At 43.1% G+C, this 14,802-nt stretch overlaps 1 protein-coding gene across 3 annotated transcripts in view; it reads left to right on the forward strand.

The window, feature by feature from the left end:
- The window catches only part of MEGF10 (multiple EGF like domains 10), a 343,436-nt gene that overhangs the window by 186,380 nt on the left and 142,254 nt on the right, over positions 1–14,802 (forward strand). The gene's annotated exons all lie outside the window — the stretch shown is intronic.

The raw sequence follows: 14,802 nt of genomic DNA on the forward strand, positions 1-14,802 counted from the left end.
TATTTTGTTTTTATTATTAACATATAATGTATTATTTGTTTCGGGAGTACAGGTCTGTGATTCATCAGTCTTACACAATACACAGCACTCACCACAACACATACTCTCCCAATGTCCATCACCCAGCCACCCCATCCCTCCTACCCCCCTCCCCTCCAGCAATCCTCAGTTTGTTTCCTGACAGTAAGAGTCTCTTATGATTTGTGTCTCTCTCTGGTTTCATCTTGTTTCGTTTTTTCCTCTCTTCTCCTATGGTCCTCTGGCTTGTTTCTCACATTCCACATATCAGTGAGATCATATGATAATTCTTTCTCTGACTGACTTATTTCACTTAGTATAATACCCTCTACTTCCATCCACGTCGTTGCAAATGTCAAGATTTCATTTCTTTGATAGCTGAGTAGTATTCCATTGTGTGTGTGTGTGTGCGTGTGTGTGTGTGTGTGTATGGATGGATACACACCACATCTTCTTTATCCATTCATCTGTCAATGGACATCTGGGCTCTTTCCATAGGTTGGCTATTGTGGACATTGCTGCTATAAACATTGGGGTGCCGGTGCCCCTTCAGATCACTACATTTGTGTCTTTGGCGTAAATACCCAGTAGTGCAATTGCTGGGTCGTAGGGTAGCTCTCTTTTCAACTTTTTGAGGAACCTCCATACTATTTTTCAGAGTGGCTATACCAGCTTGCATTCCCACCAACAGTGTAAGAAGGTTCCCCTTTCTATGCATCCTCGCCAACATCTACCGTTTCCTGACTAATTAGTTTTAGCCATTCTGACTGGTGTGAGGCGGTATCTCATTGTGGTTTTGACTTATATTTCCCTGATGCCGAGTGACGTTGAGCATTTTTTCATGTGTCTTTTGGCCATTTGGATATCTTCTTTGCAGAAATATCTGTTCATGTCTTCTGCCCATTTCTTGATTGGATTATTTGTTCCTTGGGTGTTGAGTTTGATAAGTTCTTTCTAGATTTTGGATACAAGCCCTTTATCTGATATGTCATTTGCAAATATCTTCTCCCATTTTGTCTGTTGTCTTTTGGTTTTGTTGACTGTTTCCTTTGCTGTGCAAATCTTTTTATCTTGATGAAGTCCCAGTAGTTAAAAAACCATATATTTTTTAAAAGACATCTGTCCACACCACCACTGGATCTTTCTTCCTGTCCATCTTTTTCTGAAGGCTCCAGCCTCCGCCAGAATACTTCTGAGTCTTCCTGCAAGTTTTTCTCCACCTCCCTCTTTGTTCTTGCTACTGACCCTACTCTCAAATTCCTCTTCTCTTTTGGCCAGTTATTTTTTTTCTTTTTAAGTTTCCAGTCTCATTCTCCGTGTTCCTTGGTGCCCTCATCATTCTGATCATTCTCACCTGTCTTCTCCTGGTGTTTCCCCCACACTGAGATCTGGTACCCATGGTGTCAACTATCCCCAACCCCTGTGCCTTTCTTGAACAGAGAGATGTGGACACTCAGGCCATGGGTGAGGTTAGCAAGACTTGAGGCCTCTGTTCAGCCTATTTTCAAACAGAGGCCTGAGAATCACCAGCAGATACTGGCTCCCCTCTCATGATTTGGACTCAGTAGGTGTGTTGTGGGGGTCTGGGATGTGTATTTTTGACAAGGTATTCTGATGCAGGTGGTCCACGGATGCACTGTAATCCTTGTTAGGGCTCTGTTGCTCCATTCAGAAGGCACAACTCTTTTTGCTTTTTCTTTCTTCTTCTTGTAAAATATTTTAGTGACTTGGTCAGAGGGGGTCAGGGAGAACAGCTAGTCTGTGAGAACCCGTGCCTCTCCCTCTCTGCTTGCAGGGACAATGGCTGTAACACAACGCTGTTCATGTGACAGCCAGAGAAAGGGGCCCATTGTTCCGGGGTTGGCTGATGCTACATTCTGCTCCGGCCAGCCATCCAACTGAGCTTGGTAGCCCCAAGGAAACAGACACACTTGAATCGGAGAGACAAAGAAAGGAGGTCAAGGCCTTTCACAGTTAAACTACTTGCAGCAATGTGTCTGAGGTACGATTTGGGAAGGAAGAAAGTAATTCTGTGGAAGCATCATGAATCTGGTTTGGGAGTGTGGGATGTGGCATTGGGGGAACAAGTCTGTTAGAACTCCCAGTTGATCTTTGGCCAATGAAGAATCGTTTCCGAGTACATTCCACTGACTTATTGCAGGGTTTTATTATTGATCTGAAAAAAAAAAAAAAGGAGGACCTCTTTGTCCATGAGAAGGCACATTTTCTATGCCTCTTTTCCGCAGGTTCATCAAAGACAGGTGTTTGATCTGAAAGTGTTTGATCAAGACCTCTGACCTCATAGAATGGTTCTTTGTTCCAGGGTATGGTTACTGTGCATATCATAATGTGTTCGTAATCCTTCCAAATCTAAATTCAGATATAGGATGTGAAGCTGAGAAGTTTTTTTGAGATTGAAATACAGTTAATTCCATTAGAAAATTATGCATCTATTTAGACATTTATGATGTTGGGGGATTCCCTAGATATCATTTCGATACCACCCCTCACCCCAACTTCCAAACTGGATTCTAGCCCTGGAGGAAAAGGCTTGCAAACTTCCTGTAAAGATCTAATCCAGAGCTCAACAACTGGCTACATTCTTTGTGTCCCAGGATTCAAATTCAAGGTCATAGCCTCAGCAAAGGTCACAGACTTTTCACACAGAATTGTTCATTTAGCCTGATTACTCCCTTTATGAAAAAGTATGTCATTCATTCAGCCTTTGACTCTAAGTTTCCTTCAAAAGGAAACTTAGTTCCTGGTTCCTGTGGATATTTGTAGGTGGCTATTATTTTTTCTTTCTTTCTTTCTTTCTTTCTTTCTTTCTTTCTTTCTTTCTTTCTTTCTTTCTTTCTTCTTTCTTTCTTTCTTTCTTTCTTTCTTTCTTTCTTTCTTTCTTTCTTAGCTAGGCACATCCTTGAGTGGAGTAAAACGGGGAAAGCCTTTTCTGGATGTAGTGGGCTGTGGAGAGCCCATTTACAAAGAGTGTTCTGGCAGCTAGTGCTCATTGGCCAGTAGGAATCCTTTTGTCTCTGAGATAAGAGGTTTCCTAACTGGGAGGATTAGGCTGAAGGAGGTTTGTACCCAGGAGAGGGCAATATATGATTTTCTTGAGGTCACTTAGAGCCCTTTGTAATTAAGTCTGTCATTGTACCTTGATGATAGACTATCATTGTAAATCCATTAAAGAAGGAGAAGCAAGTGGATTGCAGAGAGGCAAGTGGCATTAGTTTCTTCATTAGACTTCTGTTCCCCCTCCCCTTGCAGTTTGTTTATACTTTACTGAGTGGATATTTGCTTTTACCAGTGATGTAGGTGCCTTTGAAGTGGAGAAGGGGAAGAGAAGACTGTTCTTTGCAGGTGGCAAAAGGATTGTGTTAAACATGCTCCTGATGAGTTAATTAATTTTCACTTCGTTGTCATTAGGTTGTTCATTTGGCTCCATTCCTGTGATTTGGAGAGGCTCGTTCCTCATGCTATGAGGGATGAGTACCACGCTCTGCTTGAACTTCTGTGTGGATGCAGCTTTTGTTGAAAAAACAGGGAAGCAATATGTCATCTTTTATTGTGGTTATGTCCCAAGTAGCACTAAATGCTTTTTTAGGCATAGGATGTTTGTTGGGACTTCATTTTGTATCAGAATTAAAGCCCTGCCCCCAGGAGGGCTTCTGAATTGCAAATATGGTTCTGTTTAATCTGGGCGTCAGTTACATGTGTGTGTTCATTTGGTGAAAATGTGTTGAGCTGTTCAATTCTGTTTGTGTCCTTTTTTTGTATGGATTTTATACTTAAAAAGCTCAAAAAATTTTTAAAGCATAATGTTTAGTATAGAATTAAAGCTGTAGCAGTGATAGAGAACAGTAAACTTTGGGAACCCCAACTGTCATATAATTTGGATCTTGGTGTAGCTGGGAAGGCCTGGAGCTTTAAATATCCATGAATTTGCCTGCCCTTCCGTAGTTGGTAGAGCCCGGTGTCAGAAAACAGTGGGCCAGCCCCAGCATAGTTGATTGCTTTTACTTTCTAGGCAGCAAATGCAGTGCCTCAGAGATCAACAGGGTCAGCAGAGCCCCAGTCTTGAGCATCTAAAACACAAGCATCCCTCCAAGTTGACCGACTAGCCAATATCATTCCCATTATTCACCTCCTTCATTGTAATCAGTCAGAAAAAATCATAGAAAGACACTATAGAATGTGTATTTTTTCTGAGTCTTTAGCTAACAACTTTCCTGAAGTCTAATACTGGAACGCTTTCATTTTTTTTCTCTCCCATTTTGCTGAGACAAAGCGGTAGGAGGTGTGGGGCCTTGGGCTCCTCTCTCTTGCTTATTTCGGCCATCACCTCCTGAGCACCACAGTGAGCTCCAGGAGCAATACCTCTGAAGATGGAGCATCCCCATCAGCAAGAGGATGCTTCTGGCACAAGAGTGGCCTGTGGTCCTTTTCTATCTAGGGGACATCAGCCATCACCAGTGTGGGTCATCATACCTATAGAACATTCTAGCTTGCTGCTACAATGTGGAGCTAGTAGACTCAAACAGAAAACAGGAAGTTTTTTTGTTTGTTTTGTGTTTTTGGAAGGAGAACTTGGAGTTCTTGGCTTTGAAACCATTCTGGCACATCTGTGAGACATCTGCGTATCCATTCTGTACACTTCCTTTAGGTGTTGGACTTCAAGGTTAGCTGTTGATTTACACAAACATGTGACTAAAGTCATGAGTTAAGAGACAAGATTTTGAGCGTATAGTCCTGGCTGGTCTTCTCATTTACCATATGACATGTGACAACCTGGTCCAGCATCCCATGCCCACCCCTTGGACGTTTGTGACCTTGGGCAGGCTACTTAAGCTCTCCAAGCCTCTTTCCATCACTGGGGAATTGCAAAAAGTATGTACTTAGAAGAGAGTTACGTTTAGCGTAGTGGTAGGCACATAGTAAGCTCTCAATCAATATCAGTTATCATTATGGAATACCAAATAATCTTAAAATAGGGAAGAATAATTAACAGGAATAAGGTTTGCTTATGCCTTTTATGAAAGAATCATCCAAGGGCTTGAGTAAGATCCCATTAATTAAATACGGATGTTAGAAAATAGTTTCTGACACAAATAAGCTGTAAGAAATTTAAAATATTCTGGAATGTGACAGTTAAATTTATTCGCAGGCATGGATGTTCTTTAATGAAGATAGTATTATACTAAAAGGAAAGTTTTATACCTACTATAGAATCAGGATGAGGCTTTTAGTTAATGAATTTGTTCTTTCCTAGTAGGTATCGGCAGAATGAAAGTGTTCCAGGGGCGCCTGGATGGCACAGTTGGTTGAGCATCTGACTGTTGGTTTCAGCTCAGGTCATGATCTCAGGGTTGTGAGGGAGTCTGCTTCAGACTCTCTCTCCCTCTCTCTTTGCCCCCCCCCAACTGCGCAAACTCTCTCTCTAAAACAAATAATTAAATCTTTTAAAAAAAAAAGTGTTCCACCAAAAACTTGTGCACAAATGCTCATATCATCATTATTCACAATAACTACAAGATGAAAACAACCCAAGTATCCACTGACTATTGACTGGAGACTAGATGAACAAAGTGTCATATATGCATACAATGGACTATTACTCGTTCCTTTGAGAGGAATGAAATATGGTACATGCTATCAAGGACATGGATGAACCTTGAAAACATGATGCTAAGTGAAAGACACCAGACACAAATGACCACATACTGTATAATCCTATTTATATGAAATGTCCAGAATTGGCAAATCCATACAGATGAAAAGTAGATTAGTGGTTGCAGGGGGCCCGGGGAGGAGGAAATGGGGAGTGATTGTATCACAGGTATGGGGTTTCCTTCTGGGGTGATGAAAGTGTTCTGGAGCTAGGTAATGGTGATGTTTGCACAGTGTGGTTAAAATGATGAATTCTGTGTTGTGTGTATTTTACCTCAATAAAATCTTTTTGACACTGATTTTTTAAAAAACACATCAGTAGGTGTTTTGCATTTAAATGAGATGTATCTGCATCAGTCAGTCAGTCTCTGCTCTTGATGTCTCTGAGCCAAGCCTTTTGTATGTTGGGGAGAATAACGAAAATGACAAGGCATGGCCCTTGCCCTCCGGCTGTGTGTTAAGACAGGAAAGGATGAAGAAACAGGTGATATGTTCCAAGTGAATCCTTCTTAGTAGAGGGAGAGATCACTGTGACTTTGGTGATGAGAAAAGGCTTCTTAGAAGAGACTGAACTTTGTAAGATAAGTGAGTTTCATATAATCAGTGAAGAGATAACCCCAGTTGGTAGAGATGCACACAGCCAGGGCGAGAGCGGGAGGGGCAGGGGTAAGGGCTGGCAGAGGTGCCTAGAGGGGAGTGTTTTATACTGGAGTATCGGCGCATGAGGTCGGAGGTGTATGTTGGAGCCAAGTTGGAAAATCTTTTAAAGCTGCTTAAATTCACCTGGCAGTGGATAGCAAAAGATCACCAGTGATGACAGGAGTAGAACATCATATAAAAATTTGAAGGCAATGAGGAAAATAGTGCAGTGATTTTATGAAATCTCACATAACCTGTTCTTTATTTATTCAGTAAATATTTATTGAGCACCTATTACCTTCCATGTGATTTCCCTTGGTTGATATGGGATGATACCTAAGATAAACAAGGTCTCTGTGCTCTTGGATTTGCATTCTAGTACACATTTCAAGCCCTGACTGCTATGTCCAGTAGACGAATGTACTTGGAAAGTTAAGACCTAGGTGTGCTCTAACGTAGTGTTTTAGAGTGTGGCTTCCAGAACCAGACTTCCTGGATTTAAATCCTGGTTTGTCCCAATGGGTACTAGATGTATCCTGAACCAGTTACTCCAGACTTCAGTTTCTTTATCAGTTAAGTGGGGGTAATAATGGTAGCTCTCTCATAGACCTGTTACGAGGATTATTTAGTATAATGAGTGTAAAGGACACTATCTGGCATATAGCACATGCTCAGTACATTTTGTTTATTTGTATCTGATTAGTTTCAACTCAAGGATTTGTCAAAGTCACTTCTCTTTTTAATTCCAGGGAGGCTCCTGCAGAGACCTGCTGTGGGGCATCTCAGGTGTAAGGTCTTTGAGATGCCATACTATTTTGGATGTTGACCTTGTCGAATTACTTAGCGTATAAACTCTGCCTTCATACTTCAGGAAAACAACAAAGTTCCTCTCTATAACAAACTGCAATCCTGATCTTGGCTTGGGCACAAGCTTCAGATAGTGCTCCTCCTACATTCTGAATCAAGAAGCCTTTATAAACGGCCTGAGAGGTATTGCCCTGTCAGCGTTAGGAGTCTGGTGATGAGGAATGTGGTTGACACTCTAGACTATAGCACCTCAAGTCTCCCTTTGGAGATTCAGCCGCAGTTTGAATTAAATTTCCCTGTGTTATCTTATCACATATGTCACAGGCCACCTCAGATCTCTGTGCCTCTGTGTCTCCTTCTGCAAAGCAGAGTGAACTAGCCAACCACCTCTTCAGGAGGCACATTTTTGGAGTGCGTCTGGAAGGAATCCTTGGAACTTCTGGGAAGAGAGTGCATAAACCTTGAGGGCCCTTCTATTTCTAGAATAAATGGATTCTAGCATTTAAGCTCCTTGAGCCCATAGGACCTCTATTCATTACCTTTCGGTCCCCAAATGGTCAATCTGTGTGGACTGAATTGTATCTCCCAAAATCCATATATGGAAGCCCTATCTCAATGTGACCATATTTGGACATAGGGCCTGTAAGGAGGCGATAAAGGCTAAATGGGGTCATAATGTGGGGCCCTAATCCAATAGAGCTGATGGCCTTATAGGAAGAGGAAGAAGAGACATCAGAGCTCGTTCTTTCCATCCTCTAAGAACACAGGGAGGAGGCCATCTGTGAGTCAGGAGGGGAGCTCTCACCAGAAACTGAACTGGCCAGCACCTTCTCCTTGAACTTCCCAGCCTGCACCACTGTGAGAAATACATTTCTGTTAAGTTATTCAGTCTGTGGTGTTTTGTTAAGGCAGTCTGAGTAGACCAGGACATGCTGACTTTTTCTATTTTCTTCTTTAAAAAAGAAAAATAGACTAAGAACTTAAATCTTTGTGGGCCTGATTAATGTCAAGATTATTCAGAACTACAGGGATATAAGAATCACATGAAAAATTGAACCCGACCCACAGTCGTAATCTTCACTCCAATGGATAATCTTGACTTTGTCACCTGCCATATACCAGCAAGACCGCACGGGAACATCACTGCTTGATTAAAACTTCCCCAAGACACCTGATCTTTCCTCTAGTGGAGGTGCTTATGAGTGGTGAAATAATCAATGGGGAGTGTAAACTCTTGTCGGGAGGACAGGAAGCAAGGAAGAGCTCGCAGTTTCTCTTTTGGATTTTCGGGTTTTGAGCCATTGACTCCCTAGCTACTCTTTCATAGAATGCAACAGGACTGAAGGGGAGAGACTATGAAAGAGGGTGAGTAACGGAGGCCTTGCCAGCAAGGCAGCCCCTCACCTCAGCTAGGAGAGGCGAAATGGTTCCTCACACCAAGGAGGGGAGGTCCTCCTCCAGGAAGGACCGTGATTGCATCTGAGTCCAGCCATGGATTCAGGTGCAGAGGGTTTCTCAGGAGAGCTGGCCAGATGGTCTACTTTTATTTTGGTGAAGACCCGCCTGGAGCAAAGGCACTTTTCTTCTGCCGTTCAAAAGCAAAAACAAAAAAGCTTATGATGTATGGAGCTCTGCCAAGCCAGGGCTGGGGGGAAAAAAATCCTTGCCTTTTTTTCAAGGCAGTATGTCAATGATGCTTTGTAGTTTTGTTTGTGCGGCCTCTGGGGACCATCCAGAGGGCCTCCCCGTAGCCCGTCACTTCTGTAGAGTTTGATTTTTATGATCGTGATCATCCCAGAAGCTAACCCACTGGGTCCATTTGTCACCTCCCAGTGTAACTGTCTTTGGTTGAGGATATTGTGTTGTTATGAAGTCCAGAGATCTTCTGAAAGCGATCCCCTAAATTTGCTTTTAGAATTTCAAACATGTGCTTCTGTGTAGCTCTCTCCCTAGAGGACCAAACTCTGATCTTTCTCAATTTGCCCAGAGTTCAGGTGTGCAGACAGAGCGATACTAACTCTCTATCCAAGAAGGATTTCTCATAGCTTGACCTAAGGAAACTCCTGTCTAGCCAGAGAATTTGGAAGAGCATTTTTTCATTTTTTTGGCCAGGTTGTAACTATTTGTAAAAATGGAACCACGAAATTAGGGTCCAGTGGTGTGTAGATTCATTCACTGGCACATATGGGAGACTACAGTGTTTTTATGTGTTAAGGGCTGACATGTCCTCTCTCTTTTCTCTGTGGTGAGTGTGTCAGGCTCCACTACTGATAAGGAGGGCAACCAAGGCCTGACAGGCAGATTTTCAGAACAAAGTGTCAGTGAGGAAGGAAAGAACTGTGGAAGCCAGCAAGTTTTGTCATTGACTTCTAAGAACCTGTTTTTTAAAACAAAAGCAGCTTCCCAATCTCTGTTTAGAAGTTGAATCCATCACAAGTCAGACCCCAGGCAGAGCAAACCCCCTTCAGTGTATACTGTGGCCATTTCTTCCACGGCATGCTCCCTGAGACGTGGGGAAATGACCAGGCCTCTGGCTGGCTGTGGCCCTGTGCCCACAGAAAAGAAACTGTGTGTAGTGGTTGTTCCACCCATTCTTTTATGGCCCAGCCTTTGTTGGCAGTTGAGCAGCTAGGGAAAGTGAAGATGCTTGTGGGCAGTTGGTGTCAGACCTCAGATGAATCCCTGAGGGCCCAGTGGGGGGATCACGGTTAGAGGAAAGAAGTCCAGATGAAGAAAATGACTTAAGGAGAAAGCAACTTTTGGGAAGTTTCACTCCATTGATTCAGTTCAAGTTTTGTGGGTTGGTTTTTGTGTTTTTGTGTGTTTTTTTTTTTTAAGATTTTATTTGAGAGAGAGAGCGCGCACAGAGGCAGAGGCAGAGGGAGAAGAAGACCCCCCCCTGGGCAGGGAGCCTGACTCGGGGCTCAGTCCCAGGACCCTGAGATCATGACCTGAGCCAAAGGCAGATGCTTAACTGACTGAGCCACCCAGGTGTCCCTGATTCAGTCAAGTTTTACCTTCAGTGTGCTTTATGCTGAGTTGTGGGAGGTTGGTAGAATCCCCCAAGTATGAAATTTTGGCACTACCCACGAGTGTAGCTGCCCACTTTTAGAGTTGTATCAGTGTGAGGTAAATGTTTGTGTTTTCTAACCCTGGTGCCGATGAAAAGCATTAAAAGTGATGCAGACATTAAGGTCAGTGTCACTAATCCATTAAATTTTTAAATTTTTTTTGTGTGCTCCTCAGTGAAACAAATAAATGTTTCTTGAGTGAGGAAGAATACTCCCCTCCCCCCTATAAAAGTCTATTAGGTAGCGCTGAGTGGTGGAATGAGTGTTTCATCTGGAGGCTAAAGATCTTGTCTGGAGATCTAGCTGTTCCTGGGTTTGATCATCGGCAGCTAAAAAAAAACTCTTTTGTGTATGTTTCCTTATTTGTAAGATGAGGAAATTAGAAAGGCCTGTTCCAACTGCAGGAACTTGACTAGGAAGTCTCTGGGGCCATGTCTGGAGTGTGTGGGTGCTGCTGAGTGGGCAGGTGAGAATAAGGTAGGTGAGTGATGCAGGCAGGCTGGGTCTGGGAACCCGGGGGGGGGTCCCCCAAGACCAGCCAAGAGGGTCCTTGGCTTCATGCAGGATGGAAAGCAGATGCGAGCCAGAGAAAATGGAAACAGAGTTGATTGAATAGTGTCAGGGACAGGTAGAGAACAGCAGACGGGGTGTCTGGGAGACTCAGAAAGGAAAGGAGAATGAGTCTTGTCCCTGCTTGGGGTTCGGGGTTTATATTAGAGAAGGATCTAGGGTACATGGTGCTCCAGGCCTCCACAGTAGGGTCTAATCAAAGGTGAGTGTCAGGGGAACGATAGGTGTTACTCCATGAATTACTGAAGGTCGGGGTCTTGATGCCAGCAACAGCCAAGGTTTCTTTGAAGCTAGTGTGCTCGACCATATTTGGGATCTGGCTCTTAGGTGTTACAGGTCTTTGGGGCCTGGGACAAAATTCAGAGAATAATGAACTTTCACCTTGAAATGGGAACAGAGCTTTCTAAAATGGATTCCCTTCAGCGTCCCTGCACCGTGAGGGCTCATGGCCCACCACCCCTCGAGCAGAGCCACGATTTCACTGGAGCAGCCACCTGGCGTGGCCACTGAGACACCAAATGCAAGAAAGCACAACTGTGTGATGGAGAGAGCTGACCCTTTCTCCTCCCTTCTATGGACTGCAGGAGCTGAGGACGAGCTTTGGGATAGCTGTGTGTCTGCGGGCTCTTCGTCTGTGTCGGCACCTGGTTGCGGCACAGCCTGAGACCAACGTGTGGGACTCTTGCCTCTTAAAGTGTAACTTCAGGGAAGTCTCACAAGTGAGCTAACTTCAGACCAAGTCCAGACCTTCTCCTGTGGATACATTTGCTTCCATTCCATTATGAGAGATATTTGGGAAAATGGGTAAAAATGAATTGTTCTCTCTTTCTTTTTAAAACTTAACATGCAAATTAAAAAGAAAGAAAGAAAAAGAGAGAGAAAGAAAGAGGAAAAAAGAGAGAAAGACAGAAAGAAAGGAAAACCATTAGCTTTTACACATTTCGTGAAGTCTGGTATCTGCTCCTGTTCCCCAAGAGACCCTGAATAGAGTCAGGTGATGGCACAGAGCCTTGGCTGGGGAGTGTTCTGCCCGGCTGGGCAATAGAGGACCCGGGACTCTCTAATCCGTGCCACATGCGGTGACCTGAGCGGACCCTGCAGGACAACAGAGGTCTTGCTGTCTCCTCCAGAGCAGTTGCTCAGAAGCCGGGGTACAGCTGTGGCCTGCTTTGTGGGGAAGTGCAGTGTGACTTGATCTTTTAAGCCCTTTTCTCCCTATAGGTATTATAAATAACAACTGGTCCGCAGGACTACCTGCCAGGGGGGATTGAGAGCTGCATTCTGTACTCAAGAAGGCATTGTTTTGTGTAACTCTAACTTCATTAGCAGTGAGAGGGATGGGAGACTCAAACCCCAAAGCAAGGCAATTTTGTTGTGACCCAGAAAATCCAAGGTGAAGAATTCAGAATTAAAATAGAGGAAGGCAAGTTCCTCCAAAACCTCAAATTCCTTAGAACTCCTCTAGGAAAGTAAGAAGCGCGCACAAGTCCAGCCAGCCCCCTACGTGCCTTTGTTCCAAGTCAAACAATCGATTCAGAATTCGGGCCAGCAAGGAGCAGAGAGCCAGAATTCTGACCTGGCACGGTGGCTTTGAAATGTTTCATGCCCTTTGGTTTCCGTTTGCTTCAAGTTGAGAGATGAAGTCAGATGGCGCTGTTTGGGTTTCTGGATCTGGGTTCTGGAGGAATTGTCTGTGTTACAGCTCTCTGGGGGAGCAAGAGAGATGATATTCTGGCCCTGGGAGGAGGCGGTGATGGGTCTGGGGCCAACAGAGGATTACACTGTTGTTATTACGCTTGCTGACATTTGCCTCGGGTTCCCGCTACCAGATTACAGGTCCGTGCATGAGCTGTGGAAGAACGTGTGAATGTTTGTTTTAATCATGCAGATGGGTAATAAAAAGAAGCAAACAGGAGTCCCCTATCTCTTGGGCAGACATCCGTTACTCCTTAGAACTTGGCTTCCTCTAGATATCATTTTTCTTTCTTTCTTTTCTTTTTCTTTCTTTCTTTCTCTTTCTTTCTTTCTTTCTTTCTTTCTTTCTTTCTTTCTTTCTTTCTTTCTGCTAAATTAACATGTAACCATTTTCAAGTGTAGGGTTCTCATAAGCATTAAGTATATTCACACGGTGTGCAACCCTCACCACCCTCTGTCTCCAGAACTTTTTCATCATCTCAAACTGAAACTCTGTACCCAGTAGACAGCAACTTTCCATTTTCCCCTTTGCCTCCTACCCCTGTCAACCACATTTCCATTTTCTGACTCTGTGAAGCCGACCACTCTAGATACCTCAAATAAATAGAATTATACAATATTTGTCTTTTTTTTTTTAAGATTTTATTTATTTATTTTGAAAGAGTGTGAGCAGGGCAAGGAGCAGAAGGAGAGGCAGAATCTCAAGCAAACTTGAGATTCCCCAAACACCCCCAACATGGAGCCCACCATGGGCTCCATCTCACAGCCCTGAGATCATGGCCTGAGCGGAAATCAAGAGTCATTGGCTTAACCCACTGAGCCAACCAGGCGCCCCACAATGTTTGTTGTTTTGACTTAGTTCACTTAGCATGATGTCTTCAAGGTCCATCCATGTTGCATCACGTCAGAATCTCCTTCCTTTTTAAGGCGCCATAATATCGTACCATATGTATATGCCACATTTTATTTATCCATTTATCCATTAATAGACATTTGTGTTGTTTCCACTTTGGAGGTATTAGGAATAATGCTGCCGTGAACCTTGATGTACAAATCTGTTCGAGTCCTTGCTTTCCATTCTTTTTGACTATATGCCCGCAAGTAGAATTGTGGCATCATGTGGTAATTCCATGTTTTAATTTTTTGAGGAAGCGCCATACTGTTTTCCACAGCAGCTGTTTGTTCACCAGCAAAGCACAGGGTTCCAAGTTCTCCACATCCTCCCCAACACTTGTCATTTTGGGGGTTTTGTTTGTTTTGTGTTTTGATAATAGCAATACTAATGGGAGTGCTGCGCTGTCTCATTGTGATTTTGATTTGCCTTCCCCTAATGATTAGTGTTGCAGAGTATCTTTTCCTGTGTATATTAGCCATTCCTATAGCTTCTTTAAAGAAATATCTGTTCAAGTTCTTTTGCCCATTTTTTAAATTAGCCTGCTTTTTTTATTGTTGTTGAGTACAGGTGTCTTTTTTGTAATGTTCTGGATTTTTATTAGATATATGATTTGCAAATATGTTTTCCCACTGTGTGGGTTGCCTCTTCACTCCGTTGATAGTATCCTTTGACACACAAAGGTTTTTATTTTTACGAAGCCTGATGTATCTGTTTTTTTTTTTCTTTTGTTGCTTGTGCTTTTGGTATCATACCCAAGAGATCATTGCCAATTTGCTTTTAAATATTTTAACATATAGCTCCTTCCTCTCTAATACCACAAAATTCATGACTTATGGAAATTTTTCTTTTGAGGGAATTTTGCTTTGAAATAGCTCTCTTTTTTGTTTGCAGAGGGCCTTAATATAATTTCAGAATTGGTTGACTTCACTTTTGCCGTGCTCTACCCATCTCTCTTCTCTTCTCAAGGGATCACAAAGTCTCATTTGTGGATAAAGAAAAAAGAGAGAGTGAGGAAAAGGCTTAGTTTGAAAAGAGCCTCAATCATGTATATTATACGGGCCAAGGAGAGAAAGGCCAGATTTAAGAAGTCTGGGGAACATGAGAGGGCCCTTTGGTAATCATGACTGGCAGGAAGTGTATGACACCAAACTGGACTGCCATTTGTCTGAGAAGGCTGAAATCTGTTTCCTAAAGCTCTTTTTTTCCACTCCTCAGGCTGGAAAGATTACTGAAAATGAGGCAGGCTCTAGAGGCAAACCTCTAGGGAACTGGCATCCGGTCTCTATCCCAAGGACTGAAAGAGTTGTTCCATAGGCATTTCTCTAAGTGTATCGATAATGGCTTTTATCAATGTTCATTCCTTTTTAGAAAACACCACACCATATGTTCCTTTTATTTTTATTAAATGCTGGTAAGACTCTCCTAATCGCTCAGAAA

This window comes from Ursus arctos, unplaced genomic scaffold (assembly GCF_023065955.2).
Source record: "Ursus arctos isolate Adak ecotype North America unplaced genomic scaffold, UrsArc2.0 scaffold_5, whole genome shotgun sequence".
Lineage (NCBI taxonomy): Eukaryota > Metazoa > Chordata > Mammalia > Carnivora > Ursidae > Ursus > Ursus arctos.